This window comes from Cheilinus undulatus, linkage group 4 (genome assembly GCF_018320785.1).
Source record: "Cheilinus undulatus linkage group 4, ASM1832078v1, whole genome shotgun sequence".
Lineage (NCBI taxonomy): Eukaryota > Metazoa > Chordata > Actinopteri > Labriformes > Labridae > Cheilinus > Cheilinus undulatus.
This window is the reverse complement of record NC_054868.1, coordinates 39832743-39853312: the sequence shown is the minus strand read 5'-3', so window position 1 is coordinate 39853312 and position 20570 is coordinate 39832743. Positions and strand designations below refer to the sequence as shown.

At 37.6% G+C, this 20570-nt stretch overlaps 1 long non-coding RNA gene across 1 annotated transcript in view; it reads left to right on the top strand.

The window, feature by feature from the left end:
• Positions 1 to 5888: 5888 nt before the first annotated feature.
• The window catches only part of LOC121508955, an 87584-nt gene continuing 72902 nt past the window's right edge, over positions 5889 to 20570 (top strand). The window contains exons 1-3 of the long non-coding RNA XR_005991835.1: positions 5889 to 6111; positions 6592 to 6672; positions 6762 to 6850. This is a non-coding gene — a long non-coding RNA (uncharacterized LOC121508955). The remainder of the gene's footprint in view (positions 6112 to 6591; positions 6673 to 6761; positions 6851 to 20570) is intronic.

The following is a 20570-nucleotide window of genomic DNA, read 5'->3' as shown; positions in this document are numbered from 1 at the left end:
TCTGCAGGCCCTGAGGTTATCCCCGTGAATTAGAGAGCATCAATAAGGAAAGAGCATCTCCCCTATCCCAAAAGTGATAATTACCAACATCACTATTGATCTGACTATTGATGCATTGCTAATTGTTTCTCGCAGTTATTTATTTAATTCCATCTCTGGCTGTGTGAGTGTGTTGACCTTGTGCAGCAGGAAATATAAGGCTTGTTCAGAAGAGGAAAAACACACATTAAGATTCCACTTTAAACCCTAAAACAGCCCCAACTTTTTTCTTTTCCATCTGATGGAAAGCACTCGGTTATGATCAGTTCATGAGCATGAAAAGCACGAGCTGAATTGCAATTTGAGACATCGGATTTAGTTTTAACTCCAGTACAGCCTTGAAGAGTGATGTTCTTGAAAATCTCTATAGACATAACCAAAAGTTCAATATGGCGTTGAATTGATCTATTACAACACTACATTATCTGGGATATAGAATAATAATGAAGATTATTCATCATTAAGGCTGTATTGGATTTAGCACATCAAAAATGAATTTATGTCTATCAAATTGGTTTCCCTGCACATCAACTCAAGGTCTAACTTTTTATGAGGTTGTAATTATATTTGGATAAATTGTGAAAGACATTTTGAGACAGTTTTAACATGTTACATTTCCTTGAGCAAAGTTTGTTAGAGCTTTCTGGAAAAAAAAAATCAGAAGCATAAGTTAAAAGTGCTCACTAGTTCATTTCCTCTATACCAGGGGTCACAAACATGTAACTCATGATCAACAGGTAGATCTTTGAGACATTACAAGTAGATCTTTAACAATAGATGCGCTTTAGATCTCACCACTTAGTTTTTCAGTATGAGCAAGCTATTCTGTCTGTTGAAAATGTGCTTTATACTTGCATAGAGTATATTATTATTTCAGCCCTATGCTGCTTTTTCATTTAAACTGTGAACTTTACAGGTGAGGGTTGATTTGATTATGCGAGATTTGGTCCAACATGATGTCAGCTTGGACCAAGGTTATAATAATGGTGGATTATTCATCAGTTTTTATTTTCATTTAATTTTTGCATTTTGTTTTAAAAACAGTTTAGTTTGAATGTCTTTATTGCTGTTATGATAGTTTAGTTTTTATATTGTAAAAATACTTCTTTTAGTTTATTTTGTAGTAATTTTAGTCTAAGTTTTAGTTTTTCAGCAGTAAAGTATTTGCCACACCAAAAGGGGCCAGAAAAAGTAAACATCCCACAGTTTTCAAAAAGTACATTTAGCGGGTTACTCTTCACTTTTCATTTTATTCATTCAAATTTGAAATTTGAAAACAACTCAAGGCCTACAATCAATGAATGTGTGAAGTCTTATTCAACTAAATCAGGCCATCAGGCTTGGTTGTTCATGTCAGTCGGTCTGCTACTGTCAACGACTCAAATTAAGGAGATCTTGTCCCTACTTTCATTTTAGTTTAATCAATTCTTTGAGTACAGTACAGTACAGTTTTAGTTAGTTTTCAGTTTTTTGGGGGGTAAAGCAGTTAACTAAAATGATTTTTACATTTTAGTGTTAGTTATTTAGTTAGTTAAAGTGAACTATAATAACCTTGGGTTGGCATAACTCTCAGAACCAGCTGTTCAGAGAAGCTAGAAAACAAATCCAGGCATTACACATACATTTATCTGATGTTTTGAAACATTGCTGTGGTATAGTATGGCCATCCAACATTGCAACCATTTATGGTTACAATGTTACGATTACATTGTATGTAGTCAAATACAGATCAGCATATTAGGTCTCCTTTGAATACAAACTTGAATCCTTTTCAACAAGGCTTAGATTCATTCACTCCTTGCAGAAATTCTGAAATTTGCATCGGCATAGAAATGTAAACCATGAAAAAGAACAGAACTAAAAATGAAATCCAACGTCTCTGTGTTTCTTTTCTATCTTAGATCGACTGTAGACTGTATCCTCTAGCTTAAATGTGGGTGAAATCAAATTATTTCATTGAAAAAGTACAAGATGGTTGTTTACTCAGTGAATCTGAGTGGGTAGATCTTGCTTTCTCCTTATGATGGATCTCTTGTTGGGAATTGTTGGTAACCACTGCTTTATACAAATTATTATTCTCAGTAATCAATGATTTGTTTTGAAAGTGGGAGATCAGACAAATAAATAACCCCCTTCTCACCCTGGATGTGTCAAATTGAAGTATTTTTAATTTAAAGAGTAGATTTATATAGTAACTTAAATGTGCAGATAAGTGGATTAAAAAAACATTTAAATTTAGATCTGCAGTGGTTTAAGAATAATAGGCCTCAGAAAGTTGCCGTTGACAAAGATAATACCAGTTTAAAGCAGAGTCATGAGGCGTAGCCTAATGCCTTTGTGGATGATTGCTCTCTATTTGTTACATAACAGCTTGCTAACATTTAGAATTTGAAATATTGTTGTCAGACCTAACATTGCATCATGACGATAAAGATTGACTTACTGTAAGGCAAAGTCATGCATTGAAATATGCCATTTGAAAATATACAGGTGCAAAATTTAGGTAACACCATAACTGAGAATATTGCATCAGCATGTCAGCACCTAGATGTAAGTAAGTGCTCTTCAAAGTCTGTAGATTTTGCTCTAAGCAAACAGCGAATCCTGAATAGGAAATCTTTGATGAATGTCAGAATCTTCTTGAAAACTGTCTCAGAGAGTTCTGAGATGAAATTTGGTAAAGAGGTCTAATCTTTATAATCTTAAGATATGTCAAAGTGATTGCACCATTTCGGATTGTCAGGATAATGCTCTGTTACTGCGTTTTCGTCCTGGTAATACTTAAGATGTCAAGAAAATGGAAATTGCAACTGACTTGTGAGAGACGATTGTTTTAAAATTTTATATCATCAGGTGGACTAAGCCTTCAAAATAAAAAAGAGAATATTTTTTGCTTGCTAATGAAGCTAAATATGTGTAGCAGTTCATTAGTGTGATAGCAGAATGGACATTTCACTTACTGCATGTCAGAGCAAAGGTGCTCTGGGACAGGCACAGCATGGAATTCACATTACAGCCAAACGCCGAATGTGTGTGTGTGCATGTGCCGGCCTGCATGTGCGTGTGTGTCGTTGTCCATGGAGACAGTTGGCCTTTGCCAGGACATCTGCTACCTGTCACAACACTTTGTGTGTGTGGGTGAGCACTTCATCGGTGGGCCCTGCCCAGCTCTGCCCACCCATCAGGTACCTGGTTAGACCTTTAGTCAGAGCTGTAACAGAACATCAGCGAGGGCCATGTAGGTGTAGTATGGGAGGTGTGTGTCAGGCTCGTGTCCCAGCATGGTGGTGGGAAGTCCTTGAAGAGGGGGACGCTCTCTCTGCTCGCCACAGGTTGAGGGATTTTGGATTCTGTCCAAGAGAGAAGAGGTGATGATGTGAGTAAAAATGACACTGCTGGCCTGAGGATGAGTCTGCCTGACTAGTGACCTCAGCACATTCAGCACACATAACCCTAGGCTGAATCTCATCTGATGAAATATTGTTTTGACACACAGTTAGTGATAGATTATGGCCTTTTTTCACATAGACACGCTCACATATTTACAATGGATGTCAAGGGTTGATGATTTGAAGATAATTACAGTGTATTTATTTTCTCCCTGCTCTTCCCTCTGTGTCTCCCTCCAACTCCCGCCCCTCCAGATTGTGAAGCCAAGCCTCTAGCAGTGTAGTGCTGAAGGTGTGTTTGTGCTGTTATGCCCTCTGGCTTGGCTGCCAGCTTACTCCCACTGATCTGAGCCAGAAGGCAGACTGCCGAGGAATACCGATCACCTTGCCCAGACCGAATCCTTTGAGCTCTCTCTGGCATCTTTCCCCCTTCTGCCAGTTTCCTCCTCTGCTCCTCTCTTCCCCCTTCTGAAGTTGACAACAAAGACATCCTCGGGGTCCTCCTTGATGTGAGACCCACTCTTGATCTTTTTTCCCTATGTTTTTGTACCTTATAGTTGCACTACTTTCATATTCCGCTAGCACAATATTTACACACCAGAAGACAAAGAAACAGGGGTCTTTTCATGTAGGAGCCCCTGCCAACATGTTAATCACCTGAAGACCTGCAGTGGTCATGTAGGCCCAGCAGAGGCAGGACATTAGTCAGAGAGCTCTGCACCTTATTGGCCCGGATTTGACCAAAGCCTTAACACACCCTGCAGTCTATCTATCTATCTATCTATCTATCTATCTATCTATCTATCTGCATATATCCTACTGCCTCCTCTCTCTTTACCCCAACCCACCCCTTCAGCCCCCCTCAACACCCCCACCAACCCCACCACACAACCCCCTGCCTCCATGAAGAGAAATCTCTGAAGAGCTAATTAGTGGTGGAATGGAGTCCAGGAACAGCCAACGGAGCTGAAGAAGGGAGATTGGCGCTGGTGCGAGCTTTATCGGTCAGGGCCTGACAGAGGGGTGACAGTGAGTGGAGGCAAGCCACCGGCTCACAACTGACACAGACAATAAAGTGAGCCTCTGAGCCAGGGAGAAAGAGAGTGACAGACAGGCGGACAAAGCAGAAAAAAAGAGCTGGCTTCTTGGGGTTGTCCTGTGGCCTAGGCAAACTGCACAATCCCAGGCAAGTTCTCTCCTCCCCTGCCAGAATGTTATGTTGGTTGACCATCCCATCTGATGGTGTATTAGTATGACAATAGTGTGCAGCTTTTTAGATAACAATTTTGATTCAGTTCTTTTCAAAACACTTGAAGTTTCACATCACAGCAGGGACTGTTCACACGCTGAGTTTGTAATGGACAGACATTATTTATGTATACGATAAACTCACTGCAAGATTTTTTTATATACTAACTGTCCTAAATAAAGCAGAGCAAAAGCAGAAAATGTAGTAGAACTGCAAAAAAAGCTTTACTTTGATTCTTGTATCTGTCATAAAAGATCAGTTAAAGTATTTAATCACATTTGGTCTTAGCAATTTTCATTGTGATTTTTAATTTTTTATGTTTTTTTTCCCACAATATTATGATATTAATACCATCATGGCAGTTGTAATAATTATTTTTACAATTTTCAGTTAATTATCCTCATGAGCAAACTAGGAATTTTGCAGCTAAGGCAATTACTCTGGTATTGTTTTCTGCTTCATTTGTGTATTAATGAGGTAAATGGAAATTAAAATATTATTTCAGCAATTGTTTTGTATTATGATGACATTTAAAAGCAACAATAACAAAACATTTCAACGAACGTTTTGTTATTGTTGCTTTTAAATGTCATCACAATACAAATATTCTTCTATTGGCACAATTAATAAAGTGACTTTATTGAAATCAGATTAATTCAATGAAGAATTTACACCAAACTGGGTGCTTTTAAAACTGTATCAAGATGCATAAATGTACACCAGTTTTATTTTGTAAGTTCATGAAAGCCCATAATTTATCCAAATATCTTTATATTGGTCAATTCAAGTAGATGCCTGAATATTGTTTCCAAGATAAATAGGCCTATACCCACAACAACGGCCATCACAACAAGGAGAAATAGTATTGAAGGAACAAGACCCAATTCCTGTCACCTTTCTCAAGAAATATATTTCTTTTAATTATTCTGGTTACCTTTCGAATAATTGTTGCGCTTTTAGTGGTTTAGAGGCTGTGTCCACAGCAGGCTCTTGCAGAAAAAGAGTCCCTGTGGAGAAAAAAAATGAGAATATATCAGAAGAAATGCACTACCGTTTGAAGACCTTTCTGCAGAAACAATTTCCAATGCAAGCCAACGGTTCGGTCACAAACTTGCTCAGATCTTATTCACGCCTTTTTCGTTTCTGACGGACAGCAAACAATGACGAGCACAGGTGAAAGTAGCACTCTTGGCCCGGAAGTTAATGAAAAATGGCGGGCGCTACAATGATATACTGAGAATAGGACGGATTCTGATGAGATGGGCAGTCAGTAATACGTCTAGTGGCGTTGAAACGGCCTAAAACAGAAGAGGAGAAGATTCGGATGAGATAGTCCGTCTTTCAAGCGTAAAGGAAAGGCGACACCTGCGAAGTTGACCACCAGAAACGGAATTTTCCCACAACATCAGGACATCTGGTGAAGGGGCATATAAGGTAAATACCTTTGAAGTGTAAGAAAGATACCTGTGGAAAATTGCATTGCTAGCTTACCTTGTAGGCAAACATTGCCAACAAGTTTTATGTCATAGCAATGGAAGAGTGAGTAAAGTTAAATTGTTTTTTTTTTTAAGCTAAAAGGTAGGAAGCTAAGGGTATGCAGCTAGCTTAAAGGTGACAGTTAATGACGCAGTTAAATTACCGTTGACAGCGAATGACGTCACTACTTCGACCTGGTAGGCAACTTGAGAAAAGCAAGCATGCTTTAGGTTTATTTTAATTGTATGTTAAGAGGTTATGCAGCTTTACAATAGAATACATCACATCTCAAGGTAAGCATGAGCCACACATATTAGTATAAGTAATGTTAAAAGCTGTTGTTTTACTATTATTTTTATTTTGTTCAGTATACTTCACAAAGCTTTACTGTGAGTAAAACAGTGACAAGCTAACTAAACTCTTGTCATTAAATTGCAGATGTCTTTATTGAAACCACAGTACTGTTAAATAGTCAAGAATTGCCATGGAGGCTAAGGAAACCTATTAACTTCAACCAAGGTAAGCAAACAATGCTGCAAGAAAGGTATATAAACAATTAAATAGATGAAGTATGGCTGACAGGAGATTTATTTTTGTTCTTATTATAGGAAAAAGCTTTCCTCAGACCCTGACATGGATGTCTCCTGCCGTTTTCAAGCTACCTACATCTTTTCTTGGGGTTACCTTCCTATTACTTGTGAGTACCAGGACATTAAATGATAATTAATCAAGCATTTTAACTTGAGTCGCAAATCTGCATGATCCTCTGTGGCAAATCCATTAAGATTTCCTGACCCCAAAGGGATCAGAAATAGGGCTGGGCAATTAATTGCAAATAAGATTTAATTGCATTATGGCCTCCTGTAGTTTACAAATCACAAAAGTTGCAATATTTCCTAAATTTAAAATATGTCAAAATACCTGTTTAATCTTTTTTTTGCAGCAGATATTTTATTCACATTATGCAAACATTGAAGCTTTTTTTTATAATAAAAATTCCTGCTTTACCTATGTATATGTTTTTCTTATTTAAAACAAGATGACACGAAAATGATCATCCCTTCAATATAGGAATTGATATCAAATTTGCAGTATTAGCCAAAAAATCATTAGATATTTGTTTTAAATTGTTTTGCCCTAGTATATACTATCTAATATTTTGTTGGTTATAATAAAGAATGATGTATTGCTTGTATTTACTGGAAAAAATGTAGGTTGAGGAACCTAAAAATATTGTAAAAATAGTAATAATTGCATTGTTATTTTGGCAAACTTTATTCCCATAAGCATAGAGTAAATCACATTGAAAATTGTTCTTTTTTTTTTAAGCTCATACCCCTGAAGTGTGCGCAGGTGAAATATTACAAAAGAGTCATATAACTTAGATTTTTCTGTTAAACTGAATCTCAGAGGGTTAATGATGCTACTCTAAGATCTTCTGAACAAAGAACTGCTGGTGTATATTCTGTGGAAGTAAACTTTACGCAGAAAGCCAAAAGGACTTTTTGGAAGTTGTTTATCGCTAGCCTTTGGCATCACAGGAATTATGACAATCACGTCTTTTCTGATGGACAATGATAGATGTTGATTGCTCAAGGGATTCCAAGATTTCCAGCAGCTTAAAAAGTCGTGTAGTACCTGTTACCTCATTTGTTTGGCCTAGGGTCTTACCACTTTGGTTAGGCTGGCCACACACTACAGGATTTTAAGCCCGATTTTAGCCAAGATTGGACTCCCCCGACGATTGTGGGGGTGTATACCGACTGGAGCCTTGTCGCAAACGATTATTTGTCTGAGTCGTCCGCATGTGTGTGGTGTCAACACGATTCATTTACTGCTCCAAAACTGCGTCGTAGCCTCCCAGACCCTGAGTCGTATCAAACATGTTTGATATTTACGATTCTGGGTCGTTGTGCCACTGAGTACCCACAACAACCAGTGAGATCGCGTCACCAGACGAATCATACGTACTTTCACCACTCACAACCATAAACACAACTGTACCTTAATTCCAGCCAGGATTTCGTCCTGAGTTTTTCCCCTGTTTTATGATTGTTGCTGCATGTGTAACACACGCCAGGACACTCTGTTGTGGAGGGACAGCAACACTGTATTGACAGACATCCGTGTTTTCTTTCTTTTTTTTTTTTTTTTTTTTTTTTTTTCCCTGAGGTCACGTGATCACGTGAAGTCGTTGGCAGGTCGGCAGGTGTGTGGTCCCCACTGATCTGACAGTCTGGCTGAGTCGTCTAGTGTGTGCGTTCAGAGGATTAAAGATGAAAAATCTTTGGAAATTGACCTGAAGTCTGTGGTCTCTCATGGTTTTAAAATCGTTTCAGATTAAAAAATCGTCTAGTGTGTGGCCGGCCTTAGTTGGTGTATTTTTCTGTTACATAAGTTTTCTGTAAAAGCAGACACTAAACTCAGCATTTATTGCAGAAAAAAGACCATTTGGAATTTAGTTAAGGCCAAAGTTTTACCAACTATATTGGCGTCTTCACTGTTTAAATACTCACAAGTCCTTAGCCATTTTGGCCCTGTTACATAAAGTTCATCTGATCTATTCATTTTAAAAAACTCTGTTAGCTGTTGTCAAAGCTAGAAAGAGTTACACAAAACAGTGGTCTCACTGAGAAACAGAGTCAGGGGTTTTCCCTGGCAGGAATGTTTTAAGAGTGATAACATATCAAGCATCAGAACAAGAGATCATTGCAATGTTTGCTCCACCATACGTCTACCAACATGGCTTGAGTAAAAAGAAAGGTCGGAGAGATGCCATTACTCTTTTATGAAAATCATTTATTTATTTTGTCAAGTAAATCCAATCAGAATGCCTGCGAGCTACCCAGGTAGCAAACAGGGATAATTAGCATCACTGGGAGAGGTGGCGGCTCCTTGTACGCCGACCTCCACTTTCTTTTATCTGTAGAAAAGGTGAGGTGGTGAAGAAACTAAATATTTATGGAGATGCCTGAACTGAGCCAAACTCCAACACAGTGCCCAGTTTATTCTGGCTCTGCTTCAATGCTGAACTCTCTTCAAGCGTCCACTATGGATGGCGAGCAATCACTTTTTCTCTTTTTTCAAGTAGTGCTGAGTTAGTAATTGAATTCTCACTCTCAAATTCAATGTTTTGTTAGTTTATCTCGAGTAGCTTTACTATGTACTTATAGAAAAGAGCTTTAGTTACAATTATATATCACAGTTGAACTGAGTTGTTAACATGTAGTTGCTTGGACATACAATTGCAGTAGAATGAATATTTGGTAAGTTTAGGATACTGAGTGCAATCTACTACTTGTCCGTAGCAGGTATCGGTAAGCTCAAAAACCATGATGTCCCCCTCTGAGCCATGGCCATGTTGCTTTCTAAGTGAACAAATAATTGTCAGCATGTAAAGTTATGTTCACAGTGTTTTACTTAAATGATATCCCTTAAATTTCTATTTTATCGTGCTTAACTGACATATTCGCATTTGTATGGACTGTGCAGTTTTGATTACAAACTGCAGATGCTGCTGAAATATGGAGTAGGATGAATTATTGTGGTTCTTTCTTTTCTGTGAGAAGACAAAGTTTAAAATGGCTCATTCCCACACATTGGTAGTTTACCTATGGCGTACCCAAAAAACCTGCTTAGGGTCAAAATCCCTGGAACTTTTTTGATTGATGAGTTGAAGGGTAGCATTCATTCAGTGGTTTGCTGTCTAGATTGGAATCATTGTTGTATTATCAGCAAAATTTAGTGATATCCTGATTAGGTTTCTTCAGCACCGATCACAGATCACCCAGGAATAAGCTGATCAACAATGCATTGTCATATTCATATTTTGTGTTTTATGTACCAGCTGGGTTTATGGGTGATCAATCTATTTATCCTTGTAGTGTACTGAGACCTCATACAGTTGGAAGAATAACTTAATAAAAGGAGCCCAAAGGTCATCCTTATTCACTCAAAAAAAGTTCAGGGAATATTACACAGCTGCTTCAAGTGGACAGCTGAGTAGCAGCTACAGCAGATACCAGTGAATTAAACAGGTGATCGTATTGGTGACTCCTAGAATTGTTTCCGTTATTTTCATTCAAGTTTTTTAATAAATATCAGTGAACTATGATTTGCTGCTGATTAATCAAGGTACCCCTAAAATACAGAACAAGCTTGGATTTCTGTTCTTATGCAGACTTCTTCATACGAGCCAATTAGTTTTTCAGAATTTTCATCATCAGAATAAACCAGGGTCTTATTCTTTGTGGACTGAGGTTTACACCAGGGATTGTTGCAGACATCCCTAGTGTGTTAGAATCAACTACCTCTGGAATGTCTCTGTGATTCCCCTAAAGAGTTGAGTGGTATAGCAATTAAATTGTGGGTGTGTTTTTTTAAGACGTGTTATTAAGAAAATGACTCAGGGTGTATTTATCCACCTTAATAATCCAACCCCAAGGGCATCTGTGACAATCATGTATATGAATTTGGAAATTATAAAAATTAGGGGTGTAAATCACCAGTTTCATCCCGATATGATTCAATATCAATATTTTGGACAACGATACGATATTTTCTGACATCACAAAATCTGCCATGATACTATTTTGATTCGATTCGATCTGATATGGGGCCCAGGATTGATATCAGGCGATTTTATGCAAAAAATTCACGTAGTTACAGAAAACAGCATTTCTGCAATGAAATTATAGACAGGTCTCTGTATTTAATAAAATATCTCTTTAACAAAAACCTGATTACCCGGTTACCTGGTTGCCTTTAAATTAGGAACACAACTATGAACATTTGTCTTAAAACACGGTGATTTAGAACAGCAGACATTTTCATTGCCAAACATTTTATTTCCTCAAATCCCCAGATCATGCTAAAGCACCAATATGGACTTTTTCTGCAACCCTTTATAATAATGATTAAAATTTTTGGCCTGTGTTCCCATTTTAGATTTTTTTTCTTAAACTTATTTACACATGTGGACTTGAACAGATATTTCTGCTCTATATCAGCCCTTCATACTGTACACAGGGGCCTATTAATGTGGCAGATAGTTCATTTTTGTAGTTTATTCATCTTATGAGGTATAGATAAGGTTGAACATGGGGCATATGATGTTATAGTGATGAATTTTTATTATTTTTTATTTATTGCTACCTTGATTTTGATAAATGGAGGGTTTAGACTGGAGCAAAGTTATTATAAAGACACTCTAGTGGTGAGCAGCCTCAGAACAAGAGCGAGGGGGTGGGGGGTATAAAGAGAGCAGCTGTCCTGCTTGAACCATGTTAAGTTTTGACAGCTTTAGTTTCATTATAAATCTATTGTGAGACAGCGAAATAAAATCAGTGTATCAAAGGAGACATGCAGCAGCGGACTTTACTCTCTCTGTATATCTGCGGTCTGCTGCAGACAGCACTCACGCTACCTCAGACAAAATGAGTGGAGTTTTTATCTGTGAACGATCTCATATGGCAGTTAGAAATGGATAACGATGTAGACGTAGTTGGCAAACTAAGGGAGGAGACCTGTCCTGCAGTAGCATCTGTCTGAAATATATCCACACAGCCAAGAGAGGAGAGGATATCCTCTTTCCCTCAAAACTTGAAGCCACTGCTGCTAGTCAGCTAGCTTGCATCTAGCTTGTTTAGGGACGCTGCCTGGTGCAGAAACTGTCAACAAGCGTGCGGGGAGGGAATTTCAAAATAAAGCGTAGCTTGAAGCATTGATTTAGATCGATGTTTTGACTTTCCATCGATCTGATTGGATCATCAATCAACCAATCGATATCGATATACATCGATGAATCATTACACCTCAAATAGCAATGCACGATATTATCGGTCTGGTATTGGTATCGGCAGATATTAGCTTAAAAAGGCAAATATCGGTATCGGCAGATATCAAAATTTTTGCCGATATTTAAATCTGATATTTTGCCTTTGTATTTCAACATATATTGACTGTAAATTTTGTCCATATATGGTAATAAATTAGTGGAGTTGTTGTCAGAACCAACAGACCTATGTCAGGTGAGGTCTTTTTCTTTATTTATCCTCATTCTTTAAATTTGAAAGTATTTTTTAAGGACAAAAGTTTGTTTCCTTGGTCATCCTTAAACCTCAAAGTGTCCAGAAATGACTGACATTTTTTGTCCAAAAAGAATATTTAAATATTGGTATCAATTTTGGTATCGGCTAAAATAAATCTGTAAATATCAGCATATCGGATATCGGCAAAAATCCAATATCTTGCATCCCTAACCTCTAATAAAAATACACATATCTATGGTAATGTAGTTTGAAGTTAAATGTAGATTTGATCATCACTTGTGAATCAAAACAAACAGGTTTAAAAAGGGGGACATGAATAAATAAATTCAATTTTACTACTTTTCCTTTGATAACATGTACATTTTAGTTGTTATCTTGCATTATTAAGAAATCCACACATTGTCACAGGAATTCCAGCTTCTTTATTCCAAGATAATGAGAAAATTATGTCGAGCTCTATAGAAAACAACCAAAAGCTACTTGTTGTTGCTGCAGAATGAAGTTATATATTGATGCATTTCAAATAGCAGCAGCACTGCATATGTGTGAAGATGAGATTTGGACTGATGTGAACAATAAGAGATGACAAGATTTTACAATTTGGAACATTTTTCTTTATTTCAAGTGAAAGACATGAAATGCAAAGATTCCAGGTCCATTTTTAAAAGTTTAAACTATCAATTCATTAGCACTGAATATCACTGCATGGTGGACATTTCCACTGGAGACCCCACCAATCAGAGACATCACTGTGCCACTCAAGGATTGTGGATTTTTATTTTTTAATGTTGTTTTTCTTAAAACAGGGTAGATATCTTGCAAACTTCTGTCTTCTGCAGGAGCAGGAGAAACCATTGTTAACCACTGACTAATAATCAAATCTGCAATGGAAAAAATGAAGGGGATTTGTGCTTCTGGAACCACACTGTTGAGCCCTGTACAAAGTAGGCCTACATCTTTAACAGGAGTTCTCTCCTCACTTTCAGATTTCAGCATCTTCAAACCCAAACAGTAGTGCTGCTGCTGGAAATAGACACATGCTCTCAAGGCATTTATTATAAACATGCACATTACACAGCTGGTTTTTATTCTTGACAGTTATTCAAAAGAAACCAAGGGCCGGGATATGGTATTCTTGTGCTTATGCAACCTTAATGTGTATTCATACAAAGAAAACCGTCTGATGTTTTTACACATTATGGTTTTTCAATAAAGAAGTGGTACAACTGTAAATTATGCTTTAATAAGATGCAGTGTAGTGCAACATTTAACTGAAAGGCATTCTACATTGCAGCTGCATCATGTAAAGGCCTTTACGAACAGTCCTCATTATAATGTATGTCCTTTCTCATTGAGCTGCAATATTCTCATAGATAATGCCTATCAGACCCCTGAGGCGTTTCTTAAGGCACCCAGAGCAGTAATATTGATTAGAGTTTGTCTCCTGTGTACTGGAGGTCAATCTGAATAGCTGAAGTATATCTACCTTTATCTGGATAATAACTGCCTGTATCTAAGAGGACTCAAAGAGAAAATGACATCAGATGTAAGTGGATGAACTGAGGAACTGCATATCCTCAAAACAATAATTGATAATTGTCCAAACTAGAACAACTGGCAAGTGATATTCAGTCCTTCTCGCTGGCTTCTTGGGAATGGTATTGTCCTGTTTCCATGCTTTAGTTCTGCCCAAGACATTCTGTGTACACCCTGGGGTGTGCTGAATATTTAATGGTGCCCTAATGACAACTGTAGTCCTAGATATAAGAACGACCTTAAAAACATTGATCCGTTTTTTGATGTTGCATATCACTTTGAACTATAAATCTATTTACATTTGACCCTTGAAGACTGATCTAGAGCCAGGAGAAAACCCAAACTGGTGACACGTTTTACCACTCTAACAACTGTTTTTTAACGCAACTGTTATTTCTGTTTTATCTGCTCCATTAATCAATCAATTAATAGCAATATTTTTATCTTTTAAGTCACTGTATGGAATGTAAAGGGTTGTTCTTAGAGGCATTCCCATTCTATTGGTCTACAGGAGTAGTTCTCAACTGGCGTATGCCTGGGACCCACCACTTCCTCCTTCATGAGAAATTGTGACCCAAATTTCTGAAAGTTTTCAATTACTCAAATTTATATAAATGTTGCAGTGAAGACCTTAGATGGAAAGGAAACATGACTGAACAAAGAGAAAGGACAAAGCAAACAGGTTTAAAAGGAGGGACATGAATAAATAAATTCAATTTTACTACTTTTCCTTTGACAACATGTACATTTTAGTTGTTATCTTGCATTATTGAGAAATCCACACATTGTCACAGGAATTCCAGCTTCTTTATTCCAAGATAATGAGAAAATTAAGTTGAGATCTATAGAAAACGACCAAAAGCTACTTGTTGTTGCTGCAGAATGAAGTTATATATTGATGCATTTCAAATAGCAGCAGCACTGCATATATGTGAAGATGAGATTTGGACTGATGAGAACAATATGAGACCAGACAAGATTTTTACAGTTTGGAACATTTTTCTTCAATTCAAATGAAAGACATGAAATGCAAAGATTCCAGGTCCATTTTAGGAATTTAAACTATCAATTCACTTGCACTGAATAAATATCACTTCATACATATAGTTTGGCTTGTTAAGCCATGATTCAAACATGCATTTTTTGTGGCTTTATTTATGCCTTTATTATTTTAGAGAGGAGCACAGTGGATAGAGTCAGAATTAAAGTTGAGAGATTTGGGGAGAGACATGAGTGAAAGAAGCCACAGGCCAGACTTGAACCCGGCCATGTGTGTACATGTGGTGCGACCTCCTAACCACCTGCGCCCCTTAAACATGCGTTTTAACATCGCTTCATATCAGATATCTATGCATGTTAATAGTGTATCACATGCACATTAATTCTTGCCTCATTGCTTCAGTTCCAATCATAATAATCATAATAGAAGCAGTTAGAGAACCCTGAACTATCTTTATATTTTAAGGTAATATTCTAAAAATCTGAGCCTAGACTAAAGATTAAACATCTGCAACAGTTCAATAAAACTATTCAGCACCTTCTACCAAGGATCATTAACGCAAACACTTAAAGATATCTTTTAATATTGTAATACTAACCTTGCAAAGCAGATGGATACGCCTGTTTCCTTGTTTTTCACTGGCGAATCCAGCTTGCAAAGCTCCCATCTGAACCGTTTGGGCCCGGTTAGAAAGTGACAGGACCAATCAGTGACGAGGGGCAGTACTTTCAGGCGCAGCAGAGTCGTGACGTAAACGAGCAGAAGCAACAGCTGGTGCAGTTATGGAGGAAGAGATTAGCGTGGCTGCTGCTAAAGCGTAACCTTGCAAAGCAGATAGATACCTTACAAGGCTAAAAGCCAGTCATTGTCTAGGAGTTAGGGGAGGCCAATCAGATTTCAGGGAGGACCTGGAATGGCACCAAGGGCAGCAGAGAAGGGGAGTGTTGATGACTCATGTCTGTTTCGATAGAGCAGATAGCAGAGCAGACAAGTGCTATTCGCTACTGCTATTTGCTGCTGTAATCCTTTCAGCTCTTTTCTTTAGGGTGTCTTGAATGAAATATTTTGGTTTTTGTTGTCAGCAGATTTACCAATTATATGGTTGCAGTTTTGTCATGAAAGAATGAATGCCAGCAAATTTGTCTTGACAAAATGGTTGTTTACAGAAATAACACAACAGTGTCACTGAGTGTTGAATGTAAGAAATACAATACAGTCAAGCACAAGGTTCATGCTCCAATGGCAAAATTTCACTTTATTTTTAGGAATTGCAGTGGGCTAAGTAAAATCGGCCTGCAGCAAATGGGCATTTTCAAATGTCAAAAATGTGTTGTCAAGCTTTAGTAAATGTGCCACACTTTTTTCAAGGAATGCAATAGCTTTCACATACAAAGTTCTACATTACCAGACAGCCAGAGGAGATCTCTGGGTGGTAAGCAAAACCAGTCAGAATTGATGGTCTTTAATAGGTGTTTTGTCATGTTTTGGCTAATGTAGGGGAAGTTGTTCTGTAGCTCTGCTGTAAATGTAAGCATACTTAGTTTCTATGAAGGTTGAGAAGAAGCTGCAGGGAGATGTCTTTTTTTTGGCTGCCTCTAAGTGAAGGTGACAGCATTCAAATATGGTGGCCTTGTCAGGGGGACCTGTGAGGGGCTTTTCTGTGACTGAGGGAACATTTCTGCAGGCACCCTGCAAGGCTTTTCAGTTTGCAAGGGCTTATCATCAAGGGAACCTCCACAGCGACAATAAGAGGGACTTTGTTATGTTTTATTTTTTAAACGCTGCCAACGGCACATCATCAAAAAATTCTCTTGAACTCACCATAACCAGCTTCTTCTGGTTGGCTTTGATAGACAGGGTGAAAAGCAGGCTTGTGAAGGAAGTGTATATTGATATGATAAAACATATTTCATCCTGAAAGTGTAGCCGGTATTGATTTTAGAAAGTTGTAGCACATAAAAGTAACATAAGGCGTGTTAAAGAAATATGAATGGTTGCAGATGAGGAGGTAATCTGAGATGGAGTGCTTTTATTCATCCTTGGATCAGTGATTATTCACAAGATTATACAAAGTCGATACTTCAAAAATGTCTTCAAATTCATAACATGCTAAATATATACAGGACGGGAAAAGCACGGACAGGACTGTCAAGGTTTTTAAAGGTTTACTTAGCAAAAGTAACAGATGAGAGATGTCAGTTTCACAGTTTATAGGCCCCCTGTGTCCCTAGAGGGCTACCATAGCCTCTGGCCATTCTCTCCTTACCTTAGGCATCACCTGGAAAAAAAACTGATGCTTCTAGTCATTCTGCATCCCTGCATCTGTCTGAAAATAATTGGTCAGGAACCTTCTCTCCAAAGAGGGGCCATGAAAGAGTAATAGCTTGCAGCAAAAACACGCATGTCTGACAGATCACATTTTAAACTGAAAATGTATAGACTCTCACTATGTGCACCATAACCCCAGAGTCTAGTTTAGACAGAGTTTCCTTTACTTTATCAACTCTACTCAAGTCAAAAATGTGGGGTCAGAATAGTTGATGGTGCTAACCTTTGCTGTATAGGCCCCAATGGAAAACAAAGGACAACAGATGAGTCTTGAAGAGTGAAACATGCACTTCAGTTGTTGTTAATCCCGCTAACAATACAAGTATCGATATTTTCAAAGAGAAGTTGTAACTACATTGAATATTAAATAAGTGTCCTGCCTAAAAAAACAGTATCCTGTTCATCTCATGGATAACTTTCCCATAATGAGGGAGTAAAGCTGTTGAAAGTGGCCCTCTTGATTAACACTGTGAGTTGTGAACTGCATGTGTAACTCCTAATGTTATGTTTACACTTGGCAGGAGTAAAATGATTCGCACAAGTTAATTACATGCAAAGTCAATGTAAAGATGGGAGTAGATGTTAGTCTGCCTTAGACAGTGCACACGCCGCAAATCTGCAGCATTAGCTCAAATTAAGTGAGTAATTTGCGCGAATGAGGCGAATTTACGCCACATGCTGTTTGCTTTATTCGCTTATACCCAAGAGTTGAAAAGTCTGAACTGAAGTGAATCACTTGCCCCACGATGGCCAATCAGCTAGCAGATCCTTGGTGACACTCTGGAGGACCAGTCGGGGGGGGGGATCATTCAAATGGAAAATGAAGGATAAACTTGTGGCGTCTGTCTGTAGCTTCCCTGAGCTGTATGACACAATGTGCCTGTTTTACTGGCACAGGAATGAAAAGGCGCTCCCTTGGAGGAAAGTAAGTTAGGAGGCTAGATTGTTGGTAGGTTGCGAAAACATTTGTCTGTCACTTGATTTCAGCCATCTACTTCCAAGTTAGCACTCAGTTCTGGGCTTTCCACTGCAGATATGTCAAAGCAATCCTCTCTATGTAGTCAAGCTTAGTCATGTTTGTTGACCCCTAACTAAAATACAGGATGTGGAAGAAGGATGCCCCTCCCCTCTTGTGTCTTTTGGGCACTTATGTACACACGATTTCACGCACAGGTGAAGTGAGTTATTACCACAAATTAAAAAAAAATTTAAAAGGTGATTTTCCTATATTTCATATATATATATATATATATATATATATATATATATATATATATATATATATATATATATATATATATATATAATTTATTTTATTTTATTTTTTTAAATTGAACAGAGTCCTCAATTCAAAACAACAAGCGAACAACAGAGTTGGGCTGACCTGAGCAGTGCATTCGTTAACTCCTTGACCAGGTAATGTCTCGGTCCACAATGTTATGGTGGTTGGTGTTCTGTGTTATGCAGGATACTTGGCAGTTATGTGCAGCCAGTAGCAGTCTTTGTGAATGTAAAACCCAGCATTTCCATGTCATGGCAGCTCAACTCCATCATGGTGGCTACTGTGACAAGAAACATCCTATTACAACTGTAAAAGTTACTAATGTTAGAAATACTGAGGTAATGTAAGTACCAAAGACCTCTATATAAAGACTATAGTAGAAGTCATTTATTAATTAATGTAGACCTTTCAGTGCAAAAATTTGACACATTTTACCTTTAACTATTTTGTATTTTGTTACATTTTTTGCTGTTCTGTTGAGGGTTTTGTTATTTTTTTTCATCTTTAGTCCCAGCCTGTGATGTCTTTTGAAAGGTGATGTATGTTGATGAACAGTACAATATCTTATTACCCCTGCCAATGAGGTTATGTGATTGGGTGGGTGTGTTAGTTTGTTAGTTTGTTTGTTAGTTTGTTAGTTGGTTAGCAACATAATTCAAAAAGTTGTGGACAGATTTTGATGAGATTTTCAGGAAATGTCAGAAATGGCATAAGGAAGAACTGATTAGATTTTGAGAGTGATCCGGATCTCCGTCTGGATCCAAGAATTTTTTAAAGGATTCTGTACTATTGGGAGATTGGGCTAATGGCGGAGGTCTGCACTCTCTGAGTGCTTTTCTAGTTCTTTAAGTATCAAATAACTTTATGAAGCAAAAAGAGCACAAAAATATGAAATTTCCATTCATGTTGTTTAGCAAGAGTCTTAAAATGCTGGGGTAATGTTGACTCTTTAAATGAATTAACTATATATTATTTGTAAGTTGGATTTTCTGCTTTCTGTTTTTTATATAGAAACTTCTTCACACCATGGTATAGTCCAGTAAACCTGGCAACAACAACGATAGATACTAGATATTCAGTTGCATCCTTGTACGCAAAGACACATGCATTAACCAGAGACTGTTTTCTTCAGCATTTTAAATGAAATATATAAAATATACACATCTATTTACTAGCAATCCAGTGTCAAAAGAAGCATGAGATACATCTATTGCATAGGCCCTGAATCTTCAGTGTGTAACCAACCTCTTAATACTGTGCCATATCTACATTTGCCATTCTTTTTGGCCGTGTCTCATCCGGCAGAAGAAAGGCTCCTGTGCTTCACTACTGGAGGGAAAACAATACCATTGGGCTTTGCTCTACCTGTAAGCTCACAGATGAGACAGAAACAGAGTGAAATTAAGGGGGAAAAATCATTATTCTCTGAATGAGATGTCTCGGGTTTGATCAGAGTGTGAATCAAAGCCCATCTCTTAGACTACTTAAACATTCACTTTTAAAATTCCAACCTGATTGTACTTTTATGGAAATTTCTTGCCATCAGTGGCTGCATTCTCTCCTGTCTCCAGGTCCTCTTGTATCCCTGTAGATATCTGACTCTGCCCTTCATTAGAATTCTCTTGGTAAGAAAGCAGCAGAAATGAGCAGAAGATGTAAATTCAGTCGAAAAGAAAGGGTTTAGATCTTTTCCTTTTTTTGTCCAGGGAATAGACAAAAAAGAAAAATCATGGATATACCACATCATCGAGTCAAACCTGACACCAGGGCAGAGGAGTCAGGAATTTCATTAGGAGTATGCTGCAATGCATCACAATCACTGTCATCATAACTGTGATACCACATACTTCTTATACTGTAGTTTTCTATTTTCTGATAGTTTTGTTGTAAAATTATGGGGAATGTAATACAATAATGATATGACAATAATGTAAAGGCTCTCATGAAAATGTATTCTAGCAGCAATGGTAGCATAGGTAAGAAGGAAGGTTGCTGAGGTGGGCCTAATAACAGAATTTTTAAGTAATGTAACAATTATACATGTGAAGTACATACAAGTGCCATTGTTTAGAAAAAATTACTAACACCTTCACTTGAAACCAAAGGGTCCATGGCATCTTTAAAAAATCTGCTTCTGTTTTAATTGTAATAATGGGCCAACAAACCTGAAGTCATCAAGTTGACACTGGAGTCATTTTGTGTTAATTATGATAAGTATATG